This window comes from Motacilla alba, chromosome 1A, assembly GCF_015832195.1.
Source record: "Motacilla alba alba isolate MOTALB_02 chromosome 1A, Motacilla_alba_V1.0_pri, whole genome shotgun sequence".
In the NCBI taxonomy this organism is placed as follows: domain Eukaryota; kingdom Metazoa; phylum Chordata; class Aves; order Passeriformes; family Motacillidae; genus Motacilla; species Motacilla alba.
Window position 1 is genome coordinate 61801197 of NC_052031.1, and position 14490 is coordinate 61815686.

The following is a 14490-nucleotide window of genomic DNA, read 5'->3' on the forward strand; positions in this document are numbered from 1 at the left end:
TTTAGTTCCAGACCGATCCAAGGACAACTGAAAAATTGAAGGTCAAATAACAAAACGAAGAAAAGAAAATTATAGCCCTCCTTGTTCTGTTCTGCAGCATGCTGCTTGGCAGCCGTGAAGGTTCAATACTGGGGAATTTGTCACATACAACTATTTATGATTTGTACTTTAGGCAAAGCAAGTAAGCATGAAGTGTATGTACTTATCGACAGCAGCACACCACTGAGTCCTGTCACACTGAATCTGGAGAGCAGCTCTGGAGTACTGCAGAATTTTAGGGGGCTGGATATCAAAAGATCTATGATAACCCAATTAAACATTCAATCACTCATGGCTTCCTCCATGCTCTGTCTTGATCCTTAGGCTCTAGCAGTTTCTGCTTGGAACTGAGCTGATGTGCAACCAGGTGCTAAATGGCGGGCCAAGACCACTGCTTGTTTTACTATTTTTATTTGTACAAGATTTTAAAACTATGGAACAGGAAGAACTCAGTTCACTACTAGTTTGGGAGAACTTTCAGTCTCTGCTTGAGCAGGAGTTTTTTTAAACAGCCCAAGTGTAGAGCTCAGTGCTTCCCACTGCAGAGACAAGGCCATAGCTTCAACCCTTCGAAGTTAAGCCTCTGATGGTGGAAATGGCTCTTTTCCTTGTGGAGGCACCTCTTGCATTGCTGATCTGGTCAGGATCTTCTGGGGTAGGTGCCAGCTGTATTCCCTTCACGTAAGAATAGTATCTCACTTGAGTGGCTGCAGGTAGCACAGGCGCTGCTGGAGCACAGGACCACAGCTCAGCAGGTCATGCCTATTTATTCAGCTGAGGATCTGAACAAGGATGGCAAAACTCTGAATGCTCAGCCTGCTGATACATTGATGGATATTGTCAGTGAGGTGGATTCTGCAATCATGTTTATGCAATGTTTCACTTGACCTAATCTTGCCAAGCCTGATCATGCCTGCCTGTTCTCTTGCACAGCTCCCAGCATGCCCAGAGCACTTTCCTACTGGCCAGCTAGGCCACAGTCCTGGGGCCAGACCCCTTCCCTGGAGTATCTGCTGGCCACTTTGCTTGAGACATATTCAGACTATTCTGTTTTTATTAGGAGATTTTGGTACTACATGGCATAATTAATTATTTTCACAGGCTTTATTTCATTTAAACTAGTGTCCCACTAGCCTTCCTCTCCTTGAACTGCTTATGAAACCTTATTCTGTTGAAACTACAGGGTATTATCTCACTGAGTAGTGTAGTTTTCAAATTGACTAATATACTTTAAATTCAATGTGTGCATTGCACAGACGATGTCTATTCAGACAAAGCTTTGGCTACCAGCTGTGTGAAAATCAAATGCCTTTTTAGCAGTGTTAAAAAATTATTGGGAATACATGCAGTCCAACTTGGCTAGCAGCTTGTCCCAAGATGAGTGCGCTCAACTCTGAAGCTGCAGCATTCAGAGAAACAGACTTCTTTTGCTTAGATGGAAACCACGTCTTGCATAATTTGTGTTTTTGCAATTTCACTTTAAATCTAGACTTTGCCTGTCAGAGATAATGGGAAACAATTATTTCTTTCAATTACTAGCTGGCTGTTGTTTACATCTCCTATGAGCATCTCTCTCTCTCTCTCTCTCTCTCTCTCTCTCTCTCTCTCTCTCTCTCTCTCTTTTCCCCTCCCCTTTCCCTCTCTTTCTCCCTCTCCTCCCCCATTCCCTCCCTCCCTCCCTCTCTCTCTCCCCCTTAAAAATATTTTTGTGCATGCTGTATCTAAAAGAAAATTCAAAGTGGAGGCCCAGTAATTAGGGTCATTCCTTTAGTTAATCTATTTGCAGAAGCAAAAAACAAATTGGGATTGTCCTCAGCTGAAGTCCCAGATGATACATCATTTTTTGGTCTCATTGTTTCTTCAGCTCCTGAATTTATTATACGTTTAATCTTGACTGTGTTTCAGAATAAGGTGAAAATTCAGTTATGATTTAGAAGATTGGTAATAAGGTGAAAATTCAGTTATGATTTAGAAGATTGGTCAAAGTCTTATCCTGGTGAAGGACCATATAAACTGAAATTGAAATTTGGCCTAAGAAAGTTGTATAAAACACTGATTCTTGCAAATGACACGTTTCTAACAAGTGTGCATCCATTCTTTTTTTTTCTTTCAATATTACAAGGAGTAGTGACATGAACAATGTATCTTTGCAGTAGTTGTTTGTTGTGCTCTTCATTTATAGCTTCATTTCCTTTACCACCAACTTTTACACATTATTTACAGACTAATTCTGAGTTCATAAACTTGGATATGCAAGTTTGGGTTTTTTTTGTTTTGTTTTGTTTTTTGGGTTTTGTTTTTGTTTTTGTTTTTGTTTTTTGTTTTTTGTTTTTTGTTTTTTTTGTGTGTGAGGAATCCCTGGGTAGAACAGGGAGTTCAGCACTGGCACAGATGAATACGGGTACAGCTCTAGCTTTGCTTTGGTATATGAAGTTTGGCACTTGGATATGCATGTACAAGAAGAGAGAGATAAATTACTGAAACCATCATTTCTCTTACTGTTGACTACCAAAAGAGAAATTAAAAGGGAGCTCCCAGCCCTCACTATTCATGGAATGTCACCACAGCATATTTTGGAGTTGTTTTGAAGGGTCATTAACCTCACTATCTAAAGCAAGCAAGAAACCAGCATTCTTCTAGCTGTCAAATACAAGTTAAATGGATTCTTTTAAATTAGTTTTTGTCTCTGAAGAGGATTTTGTTGTTTATGCTTAGTCTGTAAGGGTACTCAAATGCCCCAGTAAAGTCAGAGCCAGCCACATCAGGAGAAATAATCTTTACACAATGTGGTATCTAGCTACGCATGCCTTTGTGATGGGAGGAATACACCTTTCCCAACATGACTGAGTAAGAAATACCTTAGCAGTATAGAAGGCTTGATTATGATCTTTATTACCTTGCTGTAAAGCAAGAGCAGCACCACTGAACTCCATGGAGTTGCTCTAAATTGAAGTGTGAAGTCTGAAATATCAAGCAGAATAAATTCACTTTATACACTTTAACTTGGAGAAGACAAGTCAGTGTGGCAGTCCCAGCAGGATTAACTGCATTCAATCAGTTTCAGGGCTTGTATATCCCAGCATTGTAGGTAGCCTTGGGAAGCTTACTTAGCAGTAGAAATGCTCTTCCACAGAATGCTCTGGTAACAGCCAAACCTCCTAAATAATCATCATCCCTACTGTTCAGTGTGTGAATGCTGGGAACAGAAGTGTTGGGGGAATCTTTCTCAGTTCTGGCAGGAAATGTGTCTCTTGGAGAACAGGAGACTTTCCACTGGCGCAAGTCCTTGCTTTTCAAGACCTGTCTCTTTGCTGAGACAGCCATCTGGCCATCTCGGAGGGATGGCAGTTTGTGGCGCAGTGCTGCTGGGGGTGGGTGTTATCTTTCCAGGTGGCAAGGAAAGCCTCTCATGCTTGCACGCCATTGCCATTGGCAGAATGAACAACTGCAGGTTTTGAATGCTTAGATTCATTATTCAAACTCCAAAATATTGTGCAATCTTTCTGCAGATTTTTTTTTTTTTTTTATTGGCAAGGAGTGGGGGGAACCCTAACCTGGTGACTCCCACTTTTGCTATTCAAGCCATAAGCATGTCTTTACTCGCTCACAGGTTTCAGGACTTTGAGATTGCTTTTGGTTCTACCAAGCAATGACAAGCCTAGAAATAAGCTCTGGTTGGGGCTCTTTATCCGTGCTCAAACTTCAATCCTTATGCAATCATGCAATTTTAATATTGATGCTTTCAGAAAAATCCAAATAATGAGGGATTCATGATAAAGCTGTGAGATTTTGTTGCCAGGTTTATTCTTGTGGAGCAGAACTAATAAAACTTTAAGGAGGAAGCCTTAGCCAAGTTTTTAAAAGTAGGTTATTTTTTACCGTGCAAAACAAAATTAAAAACAAAAAAAGAAACCCAAAGCTTGGAGATTGAAACTCAAGTTAATTTAATTCGTGTGGCCAGTATAGGCTTTTGAGTGAGCTGGAACCAGGCAAACATGCGTCAGGTGCATAGAAAACAAAGTAGTATCAGTGTGTTGGCTATGAACTGATCTTGGCTTCCTCCTCCTTGCTTGCATGATATTACAATGAAAGTTGGCAAAAGGAAATACAATTGCACGTGATTAGATGTTGACAGCCAAGGAGCCTGACTTTCTGTTTTCAGAGGGGAAAATGAGAAAAAAAAATGGAGAGTAAAGTTTCCTATATGTCTTTACACAGTCCTGGAAAACATGAAGTAAAAAAATGTAAGAGAGCCTGTAATACCAATCTGATTAAAGAAAAAAATCTCAAAAATGTTCTAATGAAAAAAAATACTCTGATTCAAATTGCAAAGGAAAATCCTTACTCCCTCTGTGTGTGTGCTGTATTCCAGAGCAATTGAAAAATGTATGCTAACAGGAAAGGGGGGACAAGTATTCCCCTTTCCTGGACTTTTGATATAATTATTTAGCCAACTCTGAGAGAATCTCTGCATATTCTAAAACTTCAGTCATTTCTGAAATATTGATCTGGGAAGGTCACTGAATTCCAGAGCTGGTGAGATCAGGGTAATGAGATCAGGTGACAGGCCCAATGGTACCCACTGATTTAGTTGTTTAGACACTGTAACCAAACCATGACCTTCTTGATCCACAGGCTCTTTGATCTAACTCTGTGAAAACACAGCTGCTTTTACTGGGTATTTCATGTTAGTGTGCATGCAGGCATTAGGGGAACTTCTCGTGACACTTCTGTTAATTATTCTGGTGTCAGTGTATAAAAAGGAGTATTTCCCTTTGGTTGGGCCCTGGAATGGGAAGTGGCCACAGCACTGAGCCTGACAGAATTCAAGAAGCATTTGGACAATACTCTCAGGCACATGGTATGACTCTTGGGGATGGTCCTGTGCAGGGCCAGGAGCTGGATTCCATGATCCTTGTAGGTCACTTCCAACTCAGCATATTCTGTGACTAACTGGGGATCAAAGTCTTTTCTAATAGACAGGTGACTTCAGGTTCTGTGACTTGTGGGGTGCACTGGCAGAGGACCCTGTGGCTCCCAGGCTCTGCATGCAGAGGCTGAGGGATGCCCCATTCCTATGCTCAATGCCAATTCCTCAATGCCTGCTTTCCTCTGCACCTCTCTCTGCAATGCAGCCCACGTTACTGGTGTCAAGCAAACAGAGCAAAGCCTCCTATGTGGGACCCGGGTCTGCCCTGGCTTCCACTTCTGTGTAAAACTGCCTGTGGTCTGGGTCTGTTCAGGGATGAACCTGTGCTTTGCTATTTTTTGGTCAAAATTTATATTTCTCTCAATTTTGGCTAGCTGTTTGGTTTTCAACATCTCTATAACACAGTGGTTCTCTCTGGAGATACTCTGCCATCAGCTCTCCACTGCCTGTGCCAGAGTCCACATGGCATTTCCTTCCCCAGCAGAAAAATAGGTATGGAGCAGAAAGTAAGCCTGCTAAAGCTGTACCATGGTTTAATGGAAATATGTGCCCAGATCCATATGAGATCATAGACTGGAGCCCAGCTGCTTCCTGCCCCAAGTTTAAATACCGTGAGCTCAATAGTAAAGCTCCATGATGTATGGATGTGACCTGGAATCACTTAGAGCAGAGGAGCGGGATGGAGAATTTATGTCTAGCCCAGAGCAGAGCACGTGGGCTCCTGGCTATTGTGTACTGTTGCCTTTTTACTTGCACACAAGCCTATCAAAATGTTCTTGCAGTCTTTCTCCAACTTTCCTGTGCAGCTTTTAACTCTTCATTTGGGGATCTTTGTGAACTCAGCAGTAGCAGGCAATGCTCAGTGAGGGTGAGTAGTGAGAGCTCAGTTGGAGCCAGGCAAGAAATCCAGGCTGCTGCAGAGCTTGGCAGGAGCTGGGAGCCCACAACACTGTCTCTGCAGGCATGCTGGCTTGTCTTCTTTCCCCACAGGCATAAGAGTAGAAGCATTTAAAAATAAAGAGGAAGACAGTGTGGAGTGCCAGTGTTGTGTCCCTCTGAACATGATATGAGACTATATTCTAGGGAGGTTTAAAGCTGATTAGACATGTGAACTGGCATTAGAAATATAAAGTGCATCCAGAGAGGCATCACAGCTCCCTATAAAGTCAAGCAAAAATAATCCCATGATGCTTTCTCTCCCCATAAACAAACACTTCCATGGAGACTGTCTTTGGGGTAAGCAAACCTGGCCCCACAGTACTGAGTGCTAAACTAAAGATGAAAAGATGGTTGCTGGCCCAATAATCTTGAATACATTGAAGTGAAGGTTAGCTCATGCTCTCTTTCACGTGTACAGTAAGCAACAAGTTACAGGTCCTTAAAGTATGTTTTGTGTTTAGTAGACAAATTTTTCTGTTCTTTGAGGAAGACAGACAATACCTCAAGCTTTCATCCAAATTTAAGTAAAGATTTGAAGCACCTCCTTTTTATGATTTTTATGTTTTTTTTTTAAAAAAAACACTCTCATCCACTTTGTATGTAGCGTTTGCACAGTGCAGGCATAAAAAGTGATCAGGAGAACAGTCTCTGCAGGCACTGGCAGGTTTTTACAGTGTGCACAAAGCTCTGGAAGAAGCACTTTTGGGAACCTTTTCCTTGGCCACAAAATGGTCCTTAGCTGCAGAAAAATAAATTATTTTAAGGTGGGAGCTTTTTATTTTTTTCATGAGTGTATAGATATTTTATGGTAAAATTAGGTAATTTAAATGCTCTGGGGTTTTTTCCTTCTGTTTGTTTGTTTCTTGCTGTGGTTACCTATCGAGCACCAAACCAAATTGCTAGATATTTGCTAAATATAGTACAACACCAAAGGAAAACTGCCAAACGTAGTCCAAATTCATAGCAAGACAACAAGTAAAATTTTTTATTTTATTGTGAATATCTGAGGAATCAGCTGAGCATTTGTAAAGTACCTGTCTGAGCTCTTATCAGGCTGACTTCTAATGTGGTTTTATATCAGAATTTGTATAATGAAGAAGTGTGGAAGGAATTATTTCTTCTGCTTAGCACTATCTGTAGGAAATACTCACCTAGAACAGCAGACCTAGTTGAACATTTCAAAGAAAAATAGCTTTCAAAGTATGCACTTTCTCTCTTCTAGGTTAAAAGAATTATGTGGAGGCTTAAGCTGTTAGCTGTGTTCTGCCCTTTCATATAATGCAATAGGGAATGATAATTTACTTTTGTGTTTAATATTATGCAGCTGTGGGCTGGCTGTAAAGTCTGGAAACATGCTTACACCCGTACGAGAGGCGTGCTCCACTTCCACTGTCTGTTAGAGAGATGGAAGAAGTATTGCTGGAAAACTCCACAGAGTGCTATAAAACTGTGTCAGGAGTGTGTTGCTGCAGGGATCAAATAACTAAACCTGCAAAAAGCTGCTGTCTGTTTTTCTGGTAGGATGCATGTAGATAATAGTGTACTTTTCCAAGGAAATTTTTAAAAGGCCGAATTTGACGGGGACTGTAAAGTCACCTTGAAAAGTAATGAGCACTTTGTGTTTACTGGCTTTATTGTTTGTATGCAAATTGAATGCGCACACATACAACAGGAAAGGTATGGCCAGAGCATTTTCACATGTGACTCTTGAGGTGTTAAATCATCCAGCACCATTTAATGGCTGCAGGGCAGGAAATTGGAGCTGGGTCCTGGAGCAGTGCAAGGTGAGGCTGGGCTGCCTAGGGGACTTCTCACTGGACTCGGAGCTTTCATGGAGCTCTCTGTCTGTAAAGTATGGTATCATGGCACAGTATGAGTCAAGGAAATGGATTTCAAGGATGGTGTAGTCAGTCAATACTGAGGTGCCTGACTGAGATGAGAAAATGGTGTTTTGGTAGAGGGTGTTGGGTAACTGTGGGGAATGCTGGTAGTATTTTCTGCTCTACTAAAGATGGAAACACTTTGTTAAATTTAAACTCCTCTAACTTTCAGCTATCTGGTTCTTATAGCAACCCTGTGAAGTGTATGTGTGATATTGAAATGGATTTGATGGGTTGTGATGGAGTCTGTGGGATTAGAGTTCACTTTCCCACAACGATCCTTTCTCTCTGGGCTGCATTTTTGCAGCCTGTACAGCTGTACTTGGCTATGGGCATGCTTCTGCTGAAACCCTCCCTGGAGTTCAAAATGCCACAGTCTTGCTGGCATAACACTGCCAGCTGTGGGCATGTGTCAGCCCAGCAGGCTGTTGGTATACCTCTCTTTTCTTGGGATCCTGGTGTTAGGCAAAAAGTAAACACACAGTGGGAGTCAGGCAGGAGAGAGAGGGATGCTCAGGAGGGAGAGGGTGATGCCATGAGAGGTCACATTTCTGTAGGCTTTTCTGTACACTTTGTTCCTCCCCAGTTTACAAGCTGTGCTGGAGAAAAGGGCTGATGTACAGAGATGTCAGACTGTGCCAGAACAGAGCTGTGTTCTTACATAGCTCTATATAATACTGTATCTGTGAAGAAAGCCTCAATTATTCACTCACTTGCATAACTGCATGTAAGAGTGTTTATAATCAAGGACTTGTGCTCTGTCTATATTTATGAATGACCAGGGCTGAATCTGGGCATAATTCCAGCCCTGATACTGTGTGTGAGTTGCACAACTGTTGTGAGTACATGCCATTGCTGGTCCATGTGAGGCCATGGGATGGATGGGACATCTGGCAGAGTTTGTGCTCCCTGCTTTGAGCAGCTCGTGTGCAGAGGGAACTGCTACTGTACAAGTATGAAACCCAGCACACTTAGAAGTCCTTCCACTGATTTAGCCACTGTCTTTGGCCAAAGCAGGGATCCTTCTCCTCCAGACAATTCAACTAGTTACGAGCCACCCCTTGAATTTACCAGGAGCCTGTCTCCAGCAAAAATGATAATTCCCCCACTCCAGTTATTAACACCCTTGAGTACTAATTGTACACTCTTTTTGACTTTTATTAATGGCATATGGATACAGGGTCTTTACTGTAGCTGATGAATTTTTCGGCAAAGTGTTGCAATTAGTTCCACAGCTGCTTTGGTCATTGACGTGAAACACTTGCACTTCTCTAGAGGCCATTTAAAATGGGAATCTGATCCAGACCATTATTACAAACGCCTTTTGCTTTCACCTTCAGGTGAAGGAGTGGAAACCTTGATGTTACCTTGGGGAGAAAATTAGCTAAACTGCTGTGTTTGTTTCACTCCCACGTCAAGATTCTGCTCTGTAATGTGCTCTTCCCACACCCCAACTGGACTCCGCTCACAGGGGATCATTCACCCCCTTGTTACCACTTTGCAATGACCTAGTCACAGGCAGTCAGTTTGTTCTATTTTCCTCCTCTTCAAGGTCCCCTGTGCCAGGTGGCTGGGTAAGAACTCCTGCTGACCGGGCTAGTCCCAGAGTGGGTCTCCAGTCCTCCTGGAAGTAATGAGGATCCTGTCAGGCCCCTGTGTCTGATTGTGTGAGACATGAAGCAGCGAGACCTTCCTGCTCTGCAGATCCCATGGTCTGGAGCAGAGGACTGCTGCTGCTGTTGTATTCACTGTCAGCCAATAGCTGCTGGCCAGTGTTCTGGATAAGGCTCTGCCTGCTGTACTGACATCCATCCAATTTGGATAAATGCTGGATAAGGCAAGAGAGGCAGTGAGAAAATGTCATGCTGATTTCCCAGGAACAGCGTGTGATGTATAACTTCCTTGCCTCATCCTAAATGAATTAACACTGTTGTAGAAAATGGAAAAAAACCCAAGCCTCTCTATTATTTCTCCTTGCACATAATAGGAAAAGGAATTTGCCTTCCTGACCACATGCTGGCAGGTCAGTAGATCCCTTCTGAAATTACACAGAATTAAGAATGTAAAATAATGTTCTTGTGGTTGCATCACATACTCTAATTTCACTTCCCCACTCAAAGTAATCTTTTCTCTTAGGAAATGCAATTTCAAGTTTGTGAGCAGTTATTCTATTTTTTATAGCAACTATGTGTAACTTTGGACAACATGAAGAGTTTGTTTTGAGGAGGAAGCATGGTTCCCAATTGTAACATGTCATGGGTCACTTGGTCATAAAAATATTCTGTTGTTTCTTTTCTGGAGATACAACAGAGTTCCCTCTGTTGCTTCTAGAAATGTGCATATATAAAACACACAGCAGTAGAGCTCTGAAGGAGCTCACCTTCCAAACTAGCTTTTTATTCAACTCCTTTTCAAGTATACTTTTGTCCAAAGCCAGGATACAGCATGTTGTTTATGAGCTCTGCTTGAGAAGCTAAATTCCTCAGCGTTCTCCAATGGCTGGACCAGGGCAGCATGGCATTGTCTGGATCTGGCAGCAAGAACACACACAGTCCAACCCTAAATGGTTAAATGGTTAACTTCCTTGGGATAGTCTGTCACCAATTACCAGGAATGGCACTTGTCTTTGAAGACTAACTCTCTTTGGGAGGAAGATGGTGGCTGCTGTTTTTAGAAAGAAAAAAAAAAAAAAAAGCAATTACCTTTACTGAAGGAAGAGAACAGCTCTAATAGGATTTTTTTTATCAGACTATTTCTTTAGACTATTTGGGTATTTCAGTGATTATTACTACACAGCTCTTTTTCCTTAGGGGATGCTATACTGTTCCAAAAGCATTTGTTAGTTTACTTAGGCATTAAAGGGGTCCTTATGAATTTCAATTATCCTAAAGTACTTCAAAGTGTCCCTAGAGGCTCAAGCTGATTTGAACTTAACCTTTTCTGCCCAGTCTCGTCATATGTGTGAGCCCAAAGATTTTAAGCAAGAGGTCAGTGATTCTCAGTCTTTTTTGATTCTTTGACCCATTTTATAACAGGAAAAAATAAACAAACCAGATTCATTCTGATCTACCCAAGAAGAAAGAGAGGAGATGGTTCCAGTGGGCCTTTTGTAACCCTCTCCTTAACCTGCTAGCTCTCCTGACCCAACTAGAACAAGCAGGGAAAAAACCAACAAACCCCAACTTTTAATACTCATTGCCTTGCTTCTAACAGTTTTTCTTTAAAATGTCTTTGGTCCTCAGGGCACCTTGAGATCTTAATGGTTTCTTTATATAAAATTTGAATAATGAAGCATGTGAGACACTTGCGACTGGAAAAATATGAACTTTAATAAAGCTGGTCACGCTGCTTGTGAGCTGTGTATATCACACAAAAATGTGTGGCAAGATCCTCCACTGGGACTGTTCAAAATAACTGCAGTGACTCCAGCAGTGCTCTGCTGATTTACGTGAGGTGAGAATCTGGCTCACATCCTGTATTATCTTGCAATGTGACTGTGCGGCTGTAACACAATCTTATTCAGCTCTTTGGGTTCAGGGCAAAAGAAGTGCCCATGGTTATTTTTGGAAAGACACGTCATCAGAGGGGCTCATGTGATTCTCTCTCTCATATATTTAATTTTTATTGCTGTTGACCTATTGTTGTGGTTTAACCCCAGCTGGCACCAAAGCTCCAAGCAGCCACTTGCTCTTTCCCCCACTGGTGGGACGGGATAAGAATCAGAAGAGTAAAAGTGAGAAAACTCGTGGGCTGAGATAAAGACAGTTTAGTAGGTAAGCAAAAGCCCCACATATAAGCAAAGCAAAACAGGGCATTAATTCACCATTTCCCATGGGCCTGCAAGTGTTCAGCCATCCCCAGGACAGCAGGGCCCCAGCACACATAGCAGTGGCTTGGGAAGACAAACACTGCCACTCCCAACATCCTCCCCTTCCTCCTCCTTCCCCCAGCTCTATACACTGCCCATGGCACCCTTTGGCATGGAATGTTCCTTGGGTCAGTTGGGCACAGATGTCCTGCTGTGTCCCCTCCCAGCTTCTTGTGCACCTCCAATCTCCTTGATGCTGGGCTGGTGTGAGGGGCAGAAAAGGCCTTGACTCTGTGCAAGCGCTACTCAGCAATAACCAAAACATCCCTGAATTATCAACACTGTTTCCATCCCAAATATACAACAGAGCCCTGTGCCAGATACTGTGAAGAAAATAAATTCTATCCCAGTCAAAGCCAGCACACCTACATGAATTATTTTGGTGATTGGAGACTTTGAAAAGACTGCTTCAGTATTTTTCTTCCCTTAACAGAGCTGGATAATTTGTCTTTTCCTCTTTCTATTGCTTCATGATGTTGGTAGCTATACAGGTAAGGCATTATTTTGCACATGATGCAACACAGCTCTTGCTTTTCTTGAAAGGTATGCCTGACCACACCTCTTTTCACTTTCTAGATGTCTCTACATAGTCTGCATTCTTCTTCACTATTTAAAATAGAAATTGGACTGGTTGAGGGTTTTGGGGGTCACATACTTCTCATTTTCCCTGAAATCTGAGCCCTCAGAGCTTACAATCCTCTTGGCTACAGATAATTCTGACATTTTGGCCCTTTGCTTCAGTCCCTGTGCTACAAAGCGAGCATGAGGGCTATTGGTGGCCCTGGTATCAGGGTCTGCTGCTGATCCAAAAAGCCCATTGAACATATTCATCCTGTTTATATGCCAGTGTCTCCTCTGATAGCATTAGGCAGGAGGAAATTTGGAGAGTCAGTTATTTTTATAAGCACAAAGCACTGCCCATTTCCCTGTAAGGCACGAGCAGCTCTTAAAGAACTTTTGGAAGCATGAAGCAACAAGGTACAACTGGACATTATCACAAGCATTCTTCTTTAAACTATTTTTATTTGCACACACTTTATCTCCAGCATTTCTCCAGTCTGAGAAGATCAAGCAGACGCCACATGTACAGTGTAGCCCAGACAGCCAGATGACACAGTACTGTTTTGATTTGAAAGTCAGACCTCTGCTAAGCATCAAGGGGCAAATCTTTATCTCTGCACGTAGTGCTGAGGGGTGTGGGGAAGAATTCATTCCCTCTGTCAGTGGAGCTGATCTAGATTTTCCATTGCAGTCTCTAACAGCAAGTCTACTTGCTAGAGGAGTCTTTTCTCCAAAGCAGTTCTCAGACCCTGCCACCAAATGGTAGATCTACCAGCCCTGAACAGGTTCCTTTCCCTCATTTGTTTCTCCTCTGAAATTCCATTGCTGTGAAGCAAGTGGAGAAGCCTCTCCTTGGTGCTCACATAAAGGCAAATGAAAAGGCTTTGTGTTCTTTTACTATCCCACATCCTAATGAAGTGCAGTCGCGACCTTGGTCCCGAGGGAATGAAGATTGCCAGTGCCCCAAGTTACTGGCTTGCTCCCAAGAAATATGCAAACCATAAAGGTGGTTCTTGAAATGAAGAGCTTTGAAATAAGACATTGTCAGTAGATTGTAATGTAGTTAGTCATCTGGACTGACACAGGTTCTGAGTTGCAGCTTGCTGTTAAGGGCAAAGTCTTGTCCCTTACGAAAATTCTTAAAATAAAATTTCTTTTAAAAGCATGAGGTCATCTCATTCTGTGGAAAATTTGGTTCATTTGTTTTCCCTGCTGCAAGGTGTGCATAAATCACACTGTGTTATGATAGAGGTGCTCACTGAAACAAATTCTTAATAAAAGAATAAACATGGAAGCAATCCATCTGTACCTTTCACATTCCTCAGTGACACCTCCTTAGAATCACAGCCTGGAAGGGAACTGGTGGGGTTGAGGGGCATGCCACTTGCTAATAAGCACTGGGAAATTAAAAGATATCTTTAAGTTAATTATTTTTCCCCAAAAGTAAATCAGATTCCCAGTATACTTTTATTTTGCCAAGCTAATCCAGCCCCCACAGGTCTTTGCTTTCAAAAGCTGGGGCACTAAAGTAATGTGGAAAGCTCCTTCCATTTTAGCTCAGGTGTGTGTTATCTGGCCTCGTTGATTGCAGTATAGTCCTGAATTTTAGCTGTTGAAACTGGCAACCCAGCATGTTTATAAATACCTTTGTTAACCTCCTTCCCTGCTTCCTCTTTCTCCGCTTCCAAGAAAATCCTGCTGTCAAAAAACCCCCACCTTGTAGCATGTCCAAATACAAGCAAATTCTATCTAGGTTAAATTTTGCATAGGCTTTGCCTGGGTTTGTTTCTGGATTGCAGTCTGTTTCATCCAACCAGATTATATTTTAATAACACTTGATAAATGGATACTTATGACAAATGTCAAGAGCTTACAAGGTATTCCTTGTAAGCCATGGAGGAAGCATAGGAGAGGCTTGACCAGTTTCATCCATATTTCCAAGTTATTGATCCTAAAAATTAAATGGAATACTGAAAATGTTTAGGTTTGAGAGTATTATGATTGAGAAAGAAGAGAGAAGGGCTTGTCCTTTAGGGAAGAGAAGTTACTCTAAAGGAGTTTTAGCATAGAATTGTACTTCTTATACAGTGCCTTTTGCTTTAAGGCTTTTAAAGCTCAATAGACAAACCACAAATCAAGAGTGAGGTTTTTCGCATCTAAGGGTGGGAGAACCGGTACACAGAGAAATTATTTGCCAGTGGTGCACAAGTCCACATCAGAGCTAAGAGTGAACCCAAAATTCAGGCTTTCTTGGCAGTGTGCTAGCCCTTAAG

The 14490-nt window shown here is 42.0% G+C and overlaps 1 protein-coding gene across 4 annotated transcripts in view; it reads left to right on the forward strand.

Moving 5' to 3' along the window:
* TBXAS1 (thromboxane A synthase 1) overlaps positions 1 to 14490 on the forward strand; it is a 235717-nt gene that overhangs the window by 16669 nt on the left and 204558 nt on the right. The gene's annotated exons all lie outside the window — the stretch shown is intronic.